The following is a 13731-nucleotide window of genomic DNA, read 5'->3' as shown; positions in this document are numbered from 1 at the left end:
TCTCTTGCTTTAGGGAGTTCTCTTCTCTTGCTTTAGGGAGTTCTCTTCTCTTGCACTTATATGGTTCCTTACAACAGCCCCACTGATTAATGTGGTCACTTAAAGTTGCATAAATCACAAACAGTCCCAGTTAAACTCATATTATGCAGAAGTATAGTCTTGATTGAAAATGTTTCAAATAGTTACAAATAACTCTCATTTTCTCACTCCCTCTCCTTTCCCTTGGATGTCCAGAAGCTACTAATGTTACCAGGAGTATTCCTAATCTCCGTTGCGTCTATTACTGTCCAAATTTTAAGCATCTAATCACACTATGAGAACCACCCAATTGTTTCTGAGTTGCTGGCATGCATCTCTGTGTCCCACACTTCAAGTGTCCTTAGTAGCTTCATAAAAGGTCAAGTTTTGTCAGAAGTTGGGTAGAGAACATGGATATTCATCTATTATTTTAATCTACTATTATGTTTGATTCACTCTACTTGGTTAATCTTGTTTTTTTTTTTTTTTAATTTATTATTATTATTTTTTAATTTTTTTAAGCAGAACTCAATCATTATTTTCTTACAGGAGTGTGATGGTTTTACTCGGGTGGGCGACCGAGCTCCACCACAACCGCTCTCTCACTTCCCCTCCTCAAAGAGGAACAGGGAGAAAATACGATGAAAGGGGCTCAAGGATTGAGATAAGGACAAGGAGATCGCGCAGTAATTATTGTGACGGGCAAAACAGACTCGGCATAGGGAGATAGTAAGATTTATTGCCTATTACTAATGAGCTAGAGAAGGGAGAAACAAAGGAAAGAAACCAAAAGCACCTTCCCCCCCCCCCCCCCCCCCCATCCACCCTCTTCCACATTCTCCCCCCAAGAGGCGCAGGGAAACGGGGGAGTGGGGGTTATGGTCAGTCTATGGCAATTCTTCTCTGCCGCTCCTTCTCAGTCACTCTTGTCCCCTGTGCTGTGGGGTCCCTCCCACGGGATGCAGTCCTTGCTGAACTGATGCAGCGTGGGCTTCCCACAGGCAGCAGCTCTTCAAGAACTGCTCCAGATATGGGTCCTTACCACAGGGTCCATCCCTCAGGAGCACACTGCTCCAACCTGGGTCCCCCACGGGCAGCAGCTCCTGCCAGGTCACCTGCTCCTGCGTGGGCTCCTTTCCATGGGCTGCAGGTCCAGCCCAGACATCTGCTCCGGCAGGGGCCTTCCACAGGCCGCAGTCTCCGTTGGTGCAGGGCCACCTGCTCCACCGTGGTCTCCTCCACGGGCTGCAGCGTGGAACCCTGCTCCACAGTGGTACTCCATGGGCTGCAGGGGGACAGCCTGCTTCACCATGGTCCTCACCGCAGGCCGCAGGGGACTTCTGCTCTGGCGCCTGGAGCACCTCTCCCCCTCCTTCTTCACTGACCTTGGCACCTGCAAGGCTGTTCCTCACTCCTCTCACTCTCCCAGCTGCTGTGTGTCGTAACATTTTTTTCCCTGTCTTAAATCTGCTCTCACAGAGGTGCAAACAACATCAGTTATTGGCTCAGCTCTGGTCAGCAGTGGGGCCCTTACCAAACATGGGGCAGCTTCTAGATCCTTCTCACAGAAGCCACCCCTATGGCTTCCTGCTACTAAAACCTTGCCACATAAACGCAATACAAGGAGTCACCTCTATAAGAGGAGAAATAGACTAACATTTAATCTGAATGTATTACACCTAAAGCTGAGCTGGGGGCATAGGTTAAGATTCATTGAGATATGAATAGATGTTTGGATGGTATATTAGATATGCCAAAGCAAGTGGATAAGTAAAATAAAACTGTCACCTATCTGTGACAGGTATACCAGCAATCAATCAACATGCATCCTCTGGCAACCAAAATGCTAACGTAAAGAGAGGTCCAAACAAACATCCACAGTTTCTTTAGCTGTAATGAAGGAAGCTTGGGCAGGTCAGTGAAACAGCACAGACTGTGTGAAAGAGACTGTTGGGTGGGGAATTATTTTCTGGGGAATTGGATCACACCAATTCCAACAAATGACAGAGCAGAAAGGCAAAAAGGAAGTCAAGTAAGTACCAGCATTTCAGCATTAATTCTTCTGGATTCCAATACTAGCTAAAGGGTAATTGCACTTCAGATCCCTTGCAAATTCTTGCATCCATTCATTTTAAAGCACCTCTCTCTAGAAAGTGTAATCAGAGAATTCTTTCAGACTTCTAAGCCTGGGAAGGCTTCCAGCTGCAGGAACTGGGACAGGGCAGCATAAGCCTGCCGCCTGCCTACTACAGGCGCACAGCAGTCTGCTTGTGTTGCAGACTTTTATTGCATGTTTAGCTAAATAACCTTTAGGTAAACTCATTTCAGTTTTTCAGCCTTACCTAGCTTACTGCTGATGTCTGTCTCCTGCTCTCAGTTGTGCAACAATTCTATCAGAAATGTACTGGTCATTTGCACTCACATTGTGTTCTGCCCTGTGTTCCTCTGATGTTAATTAGTAATTTTGCAGTATTGGGTAGCAGCTCTGACTTTTGATAGTTCTTCCTTAGGGAAACTATAGCATTTTTAAGAAGTCAGCCTCTGTTAGTATCAGATTTGAGAAGCTAGGTGAAAGAAAATTGCCAAGCAATTGCAGAGACATTTTTAGTATTTTATAGAATTCTGAAGACAAAATGGAAAATGTGTTGCTTATGAGAAGAGGGAAGAGTGGAAGGAAATCTTTTTCCCTATTTTAATCTTGTAGGATTAGTTTCCATCAGACTAACAGGAATGTTGCTCTTGGTGAGAACTGAACCCGTGCTACTTACCAAGACATGATGTATGCAGGTTCCATTCTAAAATTGTTACTATCTTCCAGGTGAGTCAGAAGTTCTGGAATTAATTTTATGCCACGTTGAAGTTTTTGCACATAGACACAAACTGAGTTCAAATGCATTTGAGAGTTTTAAGTAGACACAACAGGATTTCCTCTTAGAGCTTAAGAGTGTATAGACTTCATGTAGAGGGTCCAAACACTGCATCCTGATGATCAGAAAGGTTTCAGCGAAGCTGTTTTTCCATATATAACTGCTATTGCACAGAAAGTTCCTAATCGTGGTATCATTTTGTACCTTCTCCTTCTGGTCTTAAAAACTCTACAGTGAAAGCAAGCCAGTAAGCTTTTGGTAACCCCAATATTTCTTTCAGTTCACTCTCCATCAACAATAGATCACTTTCAACAATACAGTCATTGTACTCAGAGCACTCATACCACGTTCTATAAAATGTTCTGAAACTTATTGTTTGCCAAAATAAAAACTGACAGATGTATGCTAGAAGCTGGTGTAATTTTTGAACATTTTGAGGAATTTAACAAAACCAGGAGATAAGAGAAGTTATGATACTTGCCTTTTCTTTTTTTTTTTAACCTCAACTGTAACAGGCAAGTGAAGAGAGGTTATCTTTACTGTAAATCCTAACAGCTGTGATTGTTTGAGACAGCACACATAAAATAGAATGGCTGGTCTAATCATTTACTGACTTATCTTCAGATAAATGATGGATTAGACTAAAATTACTTTGAGCTTTCAACTGAATTGCAACTAAGAGTAGGAAAACATGTTCAGAATGGCATGCTGTTACTATTCTCTGTTGCACTGTCTTCTGAAAGAACTACAGATTTAGGGCTGTCAAGCATCTTTTACAATTTTCAATCCATTTGGTTTTCGCTTGATAGCAAAACTGTCCAGGTATCTGCTATATAACAACTCTGGCTAGAATGCTTGGTTACTATTTGTGGTGTTTATCTGCTTTTATTGTAGTTGAGTAGCATTTTTCTTATAGGCACAGAAAATTGGTAATAACTGAAGACTATCTCACAACAGGTAAGAGTGATCAGACTGGCAATGCATCACTGAATGACATGATTGAAGACAAGAGAAAGAGCAGGCTACAACACAAGGTAACATTGGCAATATTTAAATAAACTGGTACTGAATTTGGGCAAGGTCAATATTTAGACAGTATTTCACTGTTTGAGGTGATGGCTGTAATTAGAGTTAAGGCCAGAACAAAGAATGATTTAACCAAATGCCTAATTTCACCTACTTAATCTGTTCATTTATTTCTAGGCCATAAAAATACCAGATACTGATCAATTGTTTTCTGTTGGTACCTAATAATCAGTAGATGAAATACAAGAACAGAAATATAAGATAGAACAGCATAACAGCATTCCTGAGTCCTCTCAGTTTTCTGAAAATTGAGAGGGATACGCTGAATGTGAGTACTGTGCCTCAGCATTTCAAGCTCAGAGGACTCGTGCAAATAGTAAAACATTCCAGAAAACCACTGAACAGCTGTACTTTTATGTTGGGAGCTTACGCAAGGGAGAAAAATGCACTAGCTGACTTCCCTAAAAATGTCCTATTGACAGTTATCCTCCATTTAACCCTGCTTTAGCATCATCACAGCCTGGGCAGACCCCTTGCTTGGAGCAGCCAGCGCATAATGTACAAGATGCAGACTGAACTCATTTATTTTGAAACCACACAAGTCCCTCCCAAACGGAATTTTGGGTCTTTTTGTCTTTTATACTGTTTCCCATTACCTCAGACTCAGAAAATTTTCCTCCTCTCCCCGCCTCCTTTTCTCCCCTTATGGGCCCAAGAGTTAGTCTGATACCACTCAATTTCAGGTAGTTGCTCAGGATTTTGTCCCTCAGGTTCTTTACTTCAGGTGTAACAATCAGAAAGGGAAAGCATGGGGCAGGAAAACGGTTGTTTTCAAAGTAAAACTCTAGCTTTGCTGCTAGATATGTCTCTGTATTACTATTGACTTGGTTATTAGCCAGCATCACCTTTGCTAATATTAGCAGATTACCATAGGACAGTTGCAGTTTTTGCTCAAACCAGGCTTTAATTCAGGTAAAGGATATTTCTTTACCCATGTGCTTTCAAAAAAGCTCTTAAAGAGACAAGGGCCCTAAAATAATTTGGATTTAAATACTGGTGTTATCATGCTGCTGCTCCATTTCACCAAGTGCTCTTAAGCACACAGTGAAAAAGTCATGTCAGTACAGGGCAGCCACATACCCAAGCATGCTCTCACTTCAACCAGTAATATTCCTATCACTAAAGTAAAGCTTACGTGGCACCTTTTGGAGGTCACAGTGCTAAGCATCTTTGCACCCCAAGCATCTGTGCAGTTACCTTTGCTTGAGAACCGAGTGCACTTGACTCACGATGCAGTGATTCACAGCACCTTAGCTTAGTTTTGTGTGGTTTTGTGGGTTTATTTGTTGTAGCATTGTTTTTGTTTTTTCTTTTTTTCTTTTGGAGAGGGTGGGGAGCAGGGTGATGGAACTGACATGCTCAAGAGATCATATAATGCAAGGACATTTCACCTTTTTACCATCCTTCTTGGTTTTGCTAGCTCTACTACTGGTCCTTAGTACCCACAGGAAAAGTCTCAGAGCCAGGATGGTAAAGAGTTCACTGATTAATTTTATTTTCAAAATAGACCAATAAATTTTACTTTGATAAAAAACAGAAAACAAGCTGTACACATTTGTCAGAAGATCTATTTTGCTATCATTCTATTAAGTGTGCTGCTTTCCAGACAAAGCATTAGGGATTGCAATATCTGTTTTATGCATGGGCAGTAATAGCTTTCACACTGACTTGAATTAAGGTGTCTGTATTTGAGCTTTCATTCTCTGATTAACCCCTTAGTACCTCAGTAGTCCAATTGACATGTATCAAAATCACAGGTTCATTGCTAATCTTTGTATTTGGCTACTCATCAAATTTTCACCTAGTCCTTATGATGTGCCCTTAACAGGAGTTTTAAGTGAAATCACAATTGGTTCTCTGTTTTCCATGTTATACTTACTAACAGTTACAATGCTACTAATTTATCTAGGGCTTAGCTGCATTACGCTTTTAAAAGATTTTTTTTTTTTTTTTTTTGCCTGAGTGAACTCTTGTACTTTACTTGTTACCCATACTGTTTCTTTCCCTTTCTGCCTTTGGTTTCCCTTTTCTGACCCTAATGAGGTATTCATTAGGAAGCCTCCATGCTGATCCTTTGCTTTTAATCTTTTAACTTCTCCCTCCAGGCTGTTACTAACATTCTTATTTAAGAAAAAAAGGCTTTTCTGAGGCATAATGCCATAATGCAGTATTTTCCCACCATAAGAATATCTAAATTAATTGTATAACAGAAAAATAATCAAGTGTCTCAATCGTACCCAGTGAAACAAATCCTGTTACATAGTGCTGAATTATGACACATGGAAAACAAAGCTGCTTTTGACCAAGGGCATTGAAATCTAGTATTTATTTCCTTACACAGAAATTTACAATACACTTGCTTTCACTTTATAACTTCTCCAGTAGGACAAACACTATTTTTCACAGTGAAGTCAAAAGAAAAAAAAAGTGTTCAACATGGGATTTGTTTTTCCCCGGAGCTATAATGTCTTGACTCTTGTTTTTCTGTGTGAAAGTCACAAGCCATAGTATCAGAAATGTAGTGCTAAAACTTCCACATTAGATGGTTTAATTAACATGACAGATACTTTAGTGATATTGATAATGTCCATGTCCACGTATGAATGCTGCATCTGCATGAGTGTTTATTTTTAGCAAATGTTTCCATTACTCAAGCAAAAGTTTCTATCAGTCACTTTAACCACTGATGATAGGTAAGAAACAGGGATGTGATTTGTCAGAGCTTTTTAGTAAGAGTATATTAGATAAAAATGTGCAAGTTTTTTTTCCTCTCTTCCACTTTGACAGATTAGTTGTTGCTGCAGATGAAAATATCTGTATTGCTCTGCACAATGTATTTCTCAAACTTGAGAAGTCTTCACTGGCTTGTTATTCATTAATTTACACTTGTCTTCTGTGTTTGCAGGGGAAAAAGTAAAAATAAGCACAACCTGCAGAAGGGTCTATGCATTAAACCTGTAGAGCTCTTAGGTGCCTCATGGCCCCATTTTGGTGATTTAGCTCATGGCAGGAAAAAGTCCTCTTGAAATGTACAGGTGAAGCCTCACACACATTAGATATTTCCATGCATATCAGAACATTATCAATGTGCTGCACAACTTGGAGCAAATTTATGCACCTTTCTTACTGTTTTAAAAGTACATAAAGAAAGGCTGTTCCTTGTACCAGTACTTGGTTCCAGAAAGAGTAACTATCTTGAAGAGTTTACTGCTCATCATGTTTAATATCTCACTTATAACTAAAGAAACTATTCAGGAGCTTGAGTTAACGTTAAGTTTTACCTCTTCATCTTCTAGTTTAGCAGAACAGGAGTAGAACATGACAGTGGGAGAGGGACTACGAGGGAAGCCTTTATTTGGATTAACCTATAATTCCACAAAGAAGCCCTATCACCCATCGTTGTCTCAAAGTTATTAGCTGTGTCTCCTGCCCTTCCTCCCGCAAACATCTAAAGAAAGCAACAGAAACCAAATTAGAATATCACTTTCAGTAGTTTTGTACTAGTAACACCACTGATTTTGAGCTGCTTCTTTCACAGTAAATAAAACCAGAGATCTAAGACCTTACACCTTGATTCAAAAAAGAAAATGAAAGAAAAAACAACTTTTCTCCCAGAAAGAGACCATTTACTTCACAAGGAAACAACTGCAGCTCTGCCTTTCCATTCTGTTCTTTAATATGATCTCTGCCAATGACAGAAAAGATGCCCACAGCAAGATGCAATCACTATCAGTACATCACTCGTGCATTAGCCATTTTAGAATATTATCATTTCTAATTTAGATGCATGAATTCTCATTTTCTGCTAAATTATCAACCACCACTAGTTTGAACTTAGCAAATTTTACCTATTTTTGCCCATGGGCTGGTAAGTATACACTTAATTACCTCTGTCAGTATTACCTGGACTTTCACAGAGTAGACCATAATACCCCTCTTATAGCCATCCCTAAACTGGCTATACTGTTGTGTGTTTTTTTTGCAGGTTCCATATAGTAATACTTGTTTTCCATCCTGTGATTACCCATGCCATTTTATTTTATCATTCTTCGCAGAATTTAAGAGAAATTTTATTCTTTACCACCTTTTTTTCCTCCCTTGACCAAAAATCAGAAAAGTCCAGGGTTTCACCACATACTACATTTTATCTCACATGTTACCTAGCAGTACAACTAGGCTTAATAAACTAAAAGATATAACCATTAAAAGATATAACCATTTACCTTGTCATTGACTCATATCAATTAATAAAAGCTGAAAATGTAGAGAGTCTTCAGTGTGGGAGGCAGGGGGGTCTGGAAGAGACTGAATAGCTGTTACTTACTCACAGCCCATGTGTGGGAGTAACACCGTATTCCTGAGGAAAAAAAATAAATTCATTGTTGCAGAAATTGCTTTGGCTAACAGCCATGTTAAATGATGCACATTTCTAATATTTTAGCCTTTAAAGTGTTAGGGTTTTATATGCTGCAAAAACTGTTAGGAAGAACCCATGCATACATGTACCCTTTTTGTGTCCTGGAGTCAGTTTGGGAATAACAGTTTGCGAGCAAGAAACCTCCATGAGACGCTAGTATTTTTGGTTTCAATTCAACGAGCTTTAGTCTGCATTTGTAGCTGTTACTCTCAAGGCCTCAAAGCATTATTCGCACCATAATTGTGATCACCAAGAAGGTAAATTCCAGAATGCAAATAACCTCTAAAGTGGCAAAAATTTCATTTGACTCACAAAAACAAAGATTTATGTAGCACTCCTGAGGTTCCTAACTTCTCACCCCTTTCTGCTGTATAAAATTAATTTTCATATTCTGTGAATTTTCATTGTGTGTTTTAACAAATGAAGATCTACCTCTCTTCCTACCAACATTGATACATCTGGTCCATTCAACCCTTTGTGTTTGGACACCTTAGGAAAGTCCCTCACTTTCTTTCCTTTCAACATGCAAAATGTTTCCATCTGCATTTTCTGTATTGTCAATGCCCCTAAAAACCACGCTTTTTTGAAAAGTCCTTATTCACACAACACCAAAAGAGCAATATTTTACATACAAGATTTTCAGCATTTGCCCAACTTCATGGGTAGTGACATCAGTAGGAGTTTCCCAAAGTTTGACTGAGTTTCAGGAGTTTTGTAAAAAAAATCATAGTTACTATGAGTATAATTTAAGCTAACCCAGCAGTTAGCAGAAGTAAGCAACAGGCCATGCCTCACAGCACTCTAAGGCATCCTCCTTTTGATAGTTTTGGATAACAGAAATGCATTATTTCTATCACAGGATCTTTATCTACATAGGATTGTGCAGACTCCACGTTTTCCTGTTTTCAAGTTGCAAAGATAAAACATTCACAGTGTGCCATCAAAAGAATAGCCCCACTGCTACTACAACACAAGCTGCTTCAGTGAAACCAGAGAAAGAGCAAGTGACTAAAGTACAAACAGGTCAAGTGGTTTAAAAAAAAAAAATAATCGTAGAATAAAGTTATGCAAATAAGAAGAGAAATCCAGAAAACTTGCCTTGAGCATTTGAGGTGAGCTCAGCTTGATAATTGTATTCATGACTTTTCAGTGGTATTGCATTTCAAATTGAACACGAATAACTAAAGATCTTCAGTACCACAAAGTCAGCCAAGCAAGTACCATTTCTTCCTGTCAGATTCAGTTCTGGTCTTGGCAATGTATGGAACAGTTGGGACCTGCAAGTTGTATATGAAGACAGTAGGTTCAGCTCTATAAGTGTGAATATTTTTAAAAAGAGCTGATCATCAAGCTGAACATGTAGATACCTCTCTGTGCTGCTCAAAATATTGTCTCATCCTTGAACAGCAGTAGAATGAAGGGCTCTTATCTTACATTCAGAGCAGTTTGTAGAAGTGGTCTTTATTTCCCCCCAAAAGACCACCATCCAGGTGATAGCTATGTTCTAAAGGACTGGTGAAACCATTTGCAAATACTGAGAAGATCTTGTCAGTGAAACTAAGAAGTCTTTCGTTGTTGGATGCACAAAGACATTCACTCCAGCAAGAAATAATGATCAGAGGCTGATGATGCTCCCAAGAGCATGAAAAATGTCTTGTAGCTCCTTATTAAGCCCTTTGTGCTCTGAACCACCACAGTATTTCTGCTGCAAGGTGGAAAGGAAGAGTGGTAGTTAATGCTGTACCTGATGAAGGTATCCACAAGATTGAGTGAAGAGTACCCAAAGCTTTAAAGACAGAAACAGGTATATTAAATACCCAGTAAGTCCAATCATGATTTTATGTGTGATTTGAAAAAAAGGTGAGGTATCACCCATGTGATATCTGGTCTTTGTTCTGTTAGAAGATGGCATGATAATGGTTTTCAGCAGTGCTTTTTACTTCAGTAAGTTTCCCCACCACCCTGTTTCTACATTTTTAACATCAGGCTGAAATACAGATCTGGATGAAGGCCGGAATTAATATAAACTCCCTTACTCCTCAGATTGGAGGAGTTTACTGTAGCAGTTTATAGTTCATTCTCCATGGAAATGATGTGCTAACAGAAATTTTAGGTGTGTGGTTAGGTGTCCAGAAGCTACATTTGCGTAGGCTGTGCACTGCTATGCAATTAAAAAAATACTTTAAAACTTATTCCATGGAACTAAGCTATCAGAATAGTAACTTAAAATTCATCAAATGATTTCACTTGCTCTTAGCAAACCTGAATTTTATTTCCGTCTTTTATTAAAAATAATCCCATGGGGCACACTATATTTTATATAGGCAATTCCAGCTGCAGTAAAGGAAATGTGTTAATCCACTCATTTACTATCATTTGGAGAAAGGAACCATGCAGTACGTAACCTTTCACAGCTCAAACTAGTCTCACTTCTATTCATTCTGGGACTTGATGGCTTCATTCTTCTTAACTATGGACTCTTTGGGATACTTCAAAATACCCTAAAGATACTGCATAATGAGGCATCAGATTTGAAATTATGAATGTACAGTTAGCTGTATGTTTATAATAAAACAGTACCTTATGTTATGTTGCCCTGCAAAAAAATCTTTTCATGTTGATGTTGAAAACCCTAGAAGTTCTAGTATTGCCTTGATCTGAAATAGATATACCTTTTTCCTTTTTGGGCAGTATTCAGTAAATGGGGTTATTAAAAAAGAGAGGAACTGATAGGTCCTTGATAAACAGCCTTTAGGTTAGCCTGCTGCTTACAGATCATTTTTCTCTCCTAGGAGGGCACTACTCTTTCTGATAAAGCTAATGGCTAGAACAGAGGTGAAAAACTCCATGCTGATTGATAATGATAGGTAAAACCCTCATTTCAAAGAGCCAATATATCCAATTGTCTTTGGTGTTTATTAGACAAAGAGGCAATTCTTTACCCTGTGGTATAAACAAGAAGAGTTAAAACTTTCTGTTTTAACAGTGAATTTCTTATATCTAAAAAGAAATTCAGCTACAGGTTTAATAACCTAGATAAGAAAAGATCTTCGTTTATATCAAGACAGAACAAGTGTCTGTCCCATGACTGGGACAATTTTACATCTCCTAAGGATATATAATATCTAAGGACATACTAAACACCAGACAGTTTTGAACACACTCTTACAGTCTTGTTCAAAGAATGAAATAGAGTTTACTCTGGAGGATGAATAAAGAAGAAAGAGACCAGAAAATTACATGAAAAAATTTAGATACCCAGAGGTACACAGTCAAGCCAGAAACGGTGATCTATTACACTACCACCTGATCAATATTCTTCAAGAGATTAGATGAATACACTTCATGTTGGGCATGGTTAGTCTTTCAGTGTTGTGGAATCCAGTTCTGCATTTATTAAACCCAAGGATGGTTATCCTCCACTTAGCAGCAAACTAAATTATGTATGTTTACAGGAAAAAGCTCCCAGAAAATGTTTACTGCTAAGCACATACCTAGAAGATGCAGAAAAAAAAACCTATAAACTAAAATACTTACTGAAAGTTAAGAGTAATACTTCTGGCTAGCCATAATGAGTGATCTGTGGATCAGTCAACAAACTTTTGTACAAAATAACCTAACCATTGCCAGCCATTTACTAAACCACTAAATTCTAATGAGGTTGAGAAACTAGTGGGGTTAAGCAATCCTTCCTTGACACTAACATCTGTGAATAAAATTTCATAGAAATATATATATCAATTTCCAAACTTCTGGGAAAAAAAAAGCAGAGATGAGGAGGGAATTGGTAGAGTTAACTTTGGCCAAAGAGCTGAGTAGCATAAAGAAGTATTTCCAGTGTTCATGGACTCTGCAAGTACTAAAGAAGTACAGGCAAAAACTTGTCCAAGCTTTCACTGCTCCAGCAGCAGACAGAATTCTAACTGGTATTACCTGTATGTTGTTGGAAAGAGCATGCAGAAAGTTTCTCACGTATTACATTGTAGTATTATTAAGCATTTAGTAATCCTACTAAGCTTTAATAGAGATGATGTATTTCCGAAGCAAACATTTTTCTGTTTAAAAGAGTTTTCTAGCACTTGCATTGCTCTTCATTCAAGGCATGATCCACTGGTCTGCTTCTTTCAGCAAGTTTCCCCTTACACCCATGGGCTTTGCATCTAGACATTCAGTTTTAACAAGCTGAATTGGGTCAGAGTGTCCTAAAACTAGTGCAGTTCTCTCCCACTCCTAGCAGGATAGGCCAGCTTTCTCAACTGTCTCCAAAATCTTAGGGATTAACAGAAGACCTTCAGTGCCCCCTGAGAACAGAGGCTGCAACCAAGGCTGGCCTTGATTCCAAGCCAGTCTCCTGCAGATGACTAAGATAACTGAAAGCCACTCCAAGTTGTTCTCTTTCTAAGCAAAAGTGGTCTGGAGGTGCTCTCGGTAACTCAATTACCAGCATGGAGGGAACAGAACCTCAATTAATTGAAGTCTTAAAGAATTTCATGGGTTCTACATCCTGAAGAACAGCTTACTTTCTACAGGTTAAGTATTGTCTTCAATTAGTGTAACTGCAGGAAAATGTCCAAAAAGAAAAAAGTATTCAGAAGTTTTTATTCATCACTTCACAGCCACATAAACTGTTTTAGAGGAGGTATTTCACCTATAACACTTTTTGCCACACACGTTTCTAACACTCAGTGCTAAAATGTGCAACTGAAAGATTATTTTTGTTAATTATGCATTTTAAATCTGGCTCGCTGCATGCTAGTGCTCTGTCTCTAGATATCACTTTAATTCTCTCTAGATGCTTTTGCTTTTAGAAGCTTCAAGATATAACCCTCATAGGCTTGTGCAGTGTTTTTTCCAAACATCCCTTAAGTTCCCTGACACTGTATAACTCATTGCACATAAATGTAGAACAAGACACTGAATATTTCTACTTACATGGCACAAGGTAATACAGTTAATATCAACTTTTCGGTTCTTCTTTGCTCATCTACTAGTTTCAATAAAATAAATATGTCACCATAACACTAATAACCTTTCTTCTCTATCTGGATCAAAAGCTATTTGCCAGCACTGGAGGACTGGTTAGCTAAATAAATCATTTGAAGCAGAACCATCATCACATCCTGAGTGTCCAAAGGGGTAAAAACATGCCCAGCTGTAAAGCAAAAACAGAAAGTCTGCATGTATGAAAATGTATCTTTCTGCCCAGTGTCCTGGTTTCAGTTAGGACAGTTATTTTCCCTCCTAGTAGCTGCTAGGGTGCTATGTTTTGGATTAGGAGCTGTTGTGGTTTAACCCAGCTGGCAGCTAAACACCACACAGCCGTTCGCTCACCCTCCCCCCTCC

The 13731-nt window shown here is 38.8% G+C and overlaps 1 protein-coding gene and 1 long non-coding RNA gene across 4 annotated transcripts in view; one reads left to right on the top strand and one right to left on the bottom strand.

The window, feature by feature from the left end:
* AGTR1 (angiotensin II receptor type 1) overlaps window positions 1-13731 on the top strand; it is a 26895-nt gene that overhangs the window by 2305 nt on the left and 10859 nt on the right. The window contains exon 1 of one of the 3 annotated variants that reach the window (XM_035334662.1): window positions 3825-3902. The exons of 1 other annotated variant lie outside the window; for it this stretch is intronic. The gene's annotated coding sequence lies outside the window, so the exon portion shown is untranslated. Of the gene's footprint in view, window positions 1-3824; window positions 3920-13731 lie in introns of those variants that run through there. One more of the 3 variants, XM_035334660.1, reaches the window with a different exon arrangement.
* On the bottom strand, window positions 6265-8327 carry LOC118171503. Its single transcript, XR_004753247.1, has 2 exons — window positions 8195-8327; window positions 6265-7419 (listed from the first exon to the last, which is right to left on the bottom strand). It is a non-coding gene; the product is annotated as an uncharacterized LOC118171503 (long non-coding RNA).

The sequence above is a fragment of the Oxyura jamaicensis genome, chromosome 9 (genome assembly GCF_011077185.1).
Source record: "Oxyura jamaicensis isolate SHBP4307 breed ruddy duck chromosome 9, BPBGC_Ojam_1.0, whole genome shotgun sequence".
Lineage (NCBI taxonomy): Eukaryota > Metazoa > Chordata > Aves > Anseriformes > Anatidae > Oxyura > Oxyura jamaicensis.
Note: the sequence above shows the minus strand (reverse complement) of the source record. Positions and strands in the feature narration are given on the sequence as shown.